Source organism: Phyllobates terribilis, unplaced genomic scaffold (genome assembly GCF_046119375.1).
Source record: "Phyllobates terribilis strain yellow unplaced genomic scaffold, ASM4611937v1 Scaffold_350__1_contigs__length_1981717, whole genome shotgun sequence".
Taxonomy (NCBI): Eukaryota; Metazoa; Chordata; class Amphibia; order Anura; family Dendrobatidae; genus Phyllobates; species Phyllobates terribilis.
The window spans coordinates 31570-37500 of record NW_027363110.1 but is presented as its reverse complement, the minus strand read 5'-3'; the positions used below and the strand labels follow the sequence as shown (position 1 = coordinate 37500).

Below are 5931 nucleotides of genomic sequence, written 5' to 3'. Positions count from 1 at the left end.
GAGCTTTCAATCTGTCAATCCTTTCCGTGTCCGGGCCGGGTGAGGTTTCCCGTGTTGAGTCAAATTAAGCCGCAGGCTCCACTCCTGGTGGTGCCCTTCCGTCAATTCCTTTAAGTTTCAGCTTTGCAACCATACTCCCCCCGGAACCCAAAGACTTCGGTTTCCCGGACGCTGCTCGGCGGGTCATGGGAATAACACCGCCGGATCGCCAGTAGGCATCATTTATGGTCGGAACTACGACGGTATCTGATGGTCTTCGAACCTCCGACTTTCGTTCTTGATTAATGAAAATATTCTTGGCAAATGCTTTCGCTTTGGTTCGTCTTGCGCCGGTCCAAGAATTTCACCTCTAGCGGCGCAATACGGATGCCCCGGCCGTCCCTCTTAATCATGGCCCCAGTTCCGACAACCAACAAAATAGAACCGGAGTCCTATTCCATTATTCCTAGCTGGAGTATTCAGGCGTGGCTGCCTGCTTTGAACACTCTAATTTTTTCAAAGTAAACGCTTCGGGCCCCCGGGACACTCAGTCAAGAGCATCGGGGAGGCGCCCCAAGGCAAAGGGGCTGGGACTGGCGGTAGCACGCCTTGCGGCGGACCGCCAGCTCGATCCCAAGATCCAACTACGAGCTTTTTAACTGCAGCAGCTTTAGTGTACGCTACTGGAGCTGGAATTACCGCGGCTGCTGGCAAAAGACTTGCCCTCCAATAGATCCTCGTTATAGGATTTAAAGTGTACTCATTCCAATTGCCTCGAAAGAGTCCTGTATTGTTATTTTTCGTCACTACCTCACCGGGTCGGGAGTGGGTAATTTGCGCGCCTGCTGCCTTCCTTGGATGTGGTAGCCGTTTCTCAGGCTCCCTCTCCGGAATTGAACCCTGATTCTCCGTTACCCGTGGTCACCATGGTAGGCACAGAAAGTACCATCGAAAGTTGATAGGGCAGACACCCGAATGGATCGTCGCGGTCACGGGGACGTGCGATCGGCCCGAGGTTATCCAGAGTCGCAACGCTTACGGGGAGAGCGCGGCAGGGGGGAGGCCGCGGAGGACCGTCCCGACGCCGCGCCCGGGACCCCGGATTGGTTTTGATCTGATTAATGCACGAATCCCTGGCGGTCAGCGCTCGTTTGCACGTATTAGCTCTAGAATTATCACAGTTGTCCGAGTCAACGGTTTGGAGCGATCAAAGGAACCATAACTGATTTAATGAGCCATTCGCAGTTTCACTGTACCGTCCGTGTGTACTTACACGTGCATGGCTTAATCTTTGAGACAAGCATATGCTACTGGCAGGATCAACCAGGTAGCCCCCCAACACGACTGGACCGCGTCGAGGTTCGGGAGAGGAGAGGCCTGCGGGAAGAGAGGGGGGGCGGCGGAAGAGCCCCGCGGCGGCAGGGCGCCCGGACGGAACGGGTATAGGCAGGGCGTGCGGCGTCCGGAGAGGATGCGGGATGGCATGGGGCTTCCCTGGGGGGGGCGGGGAACGGAGCCCTCGCAGCACCGGGGACATGTGCGGGAGGAGCGGCTCGCTGTGCGGTGCGTGGTCCCGAAGCGGCAGGCGTCTGGAAAACACCCCTTGCACGGGGAGGGCGAGGTGACTGGCCTCCGGAGGACGCCACGGCCGCCCCCGTCTCACCAACCGCACCCAAGGCAACACACAGGGTCGCTCGGGGAGATGGCGTGCGGGGGTGGGCCTATGTGGCGCCACCGTCTGGCTTAGACCTGCCTCCGCCGCGGGGGGTCCTCGACCCACCGGCGGACAGGCACGAGGATTGGGAGAGGGGGGCTGGCCGTCAGGGTCCGCCGCGGCTCCGGCACTAACCCGACGACGCGGAGGTCGCGTGGGTGGTCGTCGGCCAGGCCGTGTCGGCGTCGCCTTCCAGAGTAGTCCCTCTTCCCGCTCGCGCCCGTAACCTCAAAGGGATGCCCGAGCGGCTTTTCCTCCCAGGGCTGCTCCCCGCCCGGGGGCGGGAGCGCATGGGGAACCCCAGGTCGGCCTTTCACCGTACTCCCTACCTCTTGGCCCTCGTTCCTTCTCCCGTTCTCCATCTAACCCCTTGGCTCTGGGGTTTCCGCGCTCGCTCTCTCTCTCCTTCTCCCTGCCGAGCCGCCAGGGAGGATGAGGGTCGAAGGGGAAAGGTGACGGTCGGGCTGGGGCACACCACACGGTGAGAACCCCCTTCGCCTGCCTCCACACATCTGTCGTCCTCCCCACTGACGTAGGGGCCCGGGAAAAGACTGGAAATCGCGAAGCTCGGCAGTGGCGCGGAGACGCCACCCACCGCCGCCGCTGTCGCCACCGCCGCGGAGGCCGCCCTGTCGGACGCGAGGGGCGGCGCGGGCCTCCGCTGGCCGGTTACGCATCTGGAAGAAAAGGGCCGCCCTCGGAGAAGATCGGTGTGCTTCCCCGCACAGGAAGCGATTCGGACGACGGCCCCCACGCCTGGGTGGGTGGGCGCCACGCCGTTCGCCCGTGCGGGTCGTCGGACCGCTGCCTTCGCTCGGGTCGGGCCAATCTCCCCACGGCTCGGCCACCTCCGCGGACGGGAGGCGAGGCCGGCGTGCGCGCCCAAAGATAGGTGTCGAAAGCCCGGGGGTAGAGGAGGAAGGGGACCGCTCACCTTAAGCCAGCGCGAGCTCCAAAGCCCGGGCCGAGCGAGCGGCGCCACCTCCCCACCCGGGAGCGCTGCGCCAGATCGATCGGAGGAAGAGCAGGGGTGCGTGGAGGGACTTGCCCAAGTACGGAGGCTGCTAACCCCTGTCGTCGGGAAATACGTGCCCAAGAGTCCTGGAAGCGAGACTCGGGTACAGGCGCCCTTGCAGAGGGGGTACTGGATGTGGAACTGGGGTCAAAGCCACAAAAGCATCCGCCCTCATGGAGCCTCTCCCGGGCCTAAAAATCCAGATTTTAGCCTTGACGGCGCCCCCATGTGGAGAACCAGGGCCCGTGGGGGGGGTCTGGCCAGGCTCACTTCAACCCAGGAACACCTCTCTGACTTGGGATAGGCGACCGGCAAAAGTCCCCCCACGCAGCTGCGGAAGCCTGGGTTCAGCCAAGGTGCAGACCTCCAGCCGAACAGGGACTCATAGCCAAAACGCGTACCCGGGCCTACGGAGGTGAAAACCTGCTTAAATGAGTCAAAATGTGTCGGGGCTGAGAGGTACCTCTCTCTCATATATTCTGCCGGTGGTGTGCAAAACTGGGTCTTTGTATGGAGTGTCACCCTATACCCACTTTAGGGACGCATTCCAAAAAGTACCCGATCGCCTGGAACTGTCAGGCGGATTCGGCTCCCTGGAATTTCCTCATTCTGGTTCTTTTTCACTTTTTGTCTCTTTTGCGACATCTAGTGGGCAGGCTGCATTACTGCAACCAGGGACACCTCAAAACGCTTGGAACTGGGGAGCGGGCTCAATTTACTAACGTTTTGCGGGTCCTGGAAGTCAAAATTGTGACTTCTGAAAACGACTAAGTATGAAGGACTCATCGGGCGAATCGCTCTGGAACTGAAATCGGATGCGCTCACTCACATTTTCCCCTCTCTGGAAGTCTGACACAAGTTGAAAAATTTTCTAAGTCCACAAAAAAATTTTTTTCAACTTTTTTTCAATTTTCCCCCTGTGGGATATATATTTTACCCACACATTTGGAGCTCTCCTGGGATGCCCTCTAACATATTATAACCTCATTTTGTGGAAGTTTTCACAAAATTGTGAAATTTTCAAAAAGTCAGAAATTTTGACAAAAACGACTAAGTATGAAGGACTCATCGGATGAATCGCTCTGCAACTGAAATCGGATGCGCGCACTGACATGCTCCCCTCTCTGGAAGTCTGACAAATGTGTGAAAATTTTCTAAGTCCACAAAAAAATTTTTTTACAACTTTTTTTCAATTTTCCCCCTGTGGGATATATATTTTACCCACACATTTGGAGCTCTCCTGGGATGCCCTCTAACATAGTATAACCTCATTTTGTGGAAGTTTTCACAAAAAAGAGAAATTTTCAAAAAAGTCCAAAATTTTGCAAAAACTACTAAGTATGAAGGACTCATCGGATGAATCGCTCTGGAACTGAAATCGGATGCGCTTACTTACATGCTCGCCTCTCTGGAAGTCTGACACATGTGTGAAAATTTTCTAAGTCAACAAAAAAAAATTTTTTCAACTTTTTTTCAATTTTCCCCACGTGGGATATATATTTTACCCACACATTTGGAGCCCTCCTGGGATGCCCTCTAACATAGTATAACCTCATTTTGTGGAAGTTTTCACAAAAAAGTGAAATTTGCAAAAAGTCAGAAATTTTGCCAAAAACGACTAAGTATGAAGGACTCATTGCGCGAATCGCTCTGGAACTGAAATCGGATGCGCTTACTCACATGCTCCCCTCTCTGGAAGTCTGACACATGTGTGAAAATTTTCTAAGTCCACAAAAAAAATTTTTTTCAACTTTTTTTCAATTTTCCCCCTGTGGGATATATATTTTACCCACACATTTGGAGCTCTCCTGGGATGCCTTCTAACATAGTATAACCTCATTTTGTGGAAGTTTTCACAAAAAAGTGAAATTTTCAAAAAGTCAAAAATTTTGACAAAAACGACTAAGTATGAAGGACTCATCGGATGAATCGCTCTGGAACTGAAATCGGATGCGCGCACTGACATGCTCCCCTCTCTGGAAGTCTGACACATGTGTGAAAATTTTCTAAGTCCACAAAAAAAATTTTTTACAACTTTTTTTTCAATTTTCCCCCTGTGGGATACATATTTTACCCACACATTTGGAGCTCTCCTGGGATGCCTTCTAACATAGTATAACCTCATTTTGTGGAAGTTTTCACAAAAAGGTGAAATTTTCAAAAAGTCAGAAATTTTGCCAAAAACGACTAAGTATGAAGGACTCATCGGATGAATCGCTCTGGAACTGAAATCAGATGCGCGCACTGACATGCTCCCCTCTCTGGAAATCTGACACGTGTGCAAATTTTCTAAGTCCTCAAAAAAAAATTTTTTTTCGACTTTTTTTCAATTTTCCCCCTGTGGGATATATATTTTACCCACACATTTGGAGCCCTCCTGGGATGGCCTCTAACATAGTATAACCTCATTTAGCGGAGATTTTCACAGAAAAGTGAAATTTTCAAAAAAGTCAAAAATTTTGCAAAAACGACTAAGTATGAAGGACTCATCGGATGAATCGCTCTGGAACTGAAATCGGATGCGCGCACTGACATGCTCCCCTCTCTGGAAGTCTGACACATGTGTGAAAATTTTCTAAGTCCACAAAAAAAATTTTTTTAAACTTTTTTTCAATTTCCCCCCCCGAGGGATATATATTTTACCCACACATTTGGAGCCCTCCTGGGGTACCTTCACACATATTTCCCCTCTCTATAGAGGAAGACTGGAGGGCCTCAGCCCAAAATTCTGGAACTGTTTCTGTACACCGCAGCACTATTAACCACTTCGCACCAGAGCCTGTTTTTGCCTTCGTGACCAGGCCAATTTTTTCAATTCTGACCACTGCCAGTTTATGAAGTAATTACTCTGGAACGCTTCAATGTATTCCCCTGACTCTGAGATTGTTTTTTTCATGACATATTGTACTTCATGATAGTGGTAAAATTTCTTCGATATAACTTGTGTTTATTTGTGAAAAAATCGGAAATTTGGCGAAAATTTTGAAATTTTCAAACTTTGAATTTTCATGCCCTTAAATCAGAGAGATATGTCACACAAAATAGTTAATAAATAACATTTCCCACATGTCTACTTTACATCAGCACAATTTTGGAACCAAAATTTTTTTTTGTTAGGGAGCTATAAGGGTTAAAAGTTGACCAGCGATTTCTCATTTTTCCAACAAAATTTACAAAAACATTATTTTAGGGACCACATCATATTTGAAGTCACTTTGAGGGG

General features: G+C 51.3%; 1 pseudogene; it reads right to left on the bottom strand.

The window, feature by feature from the left end:
- The window catches only part of LOC141222249 (18S ribosomal RNA), a 1868-nt pseudogene extending 559 nt beyond the window's left edge, over positions 1-1309 (bottom strand).
- Positions 1310-5931: the final 4622 nt, after the last annotated feature.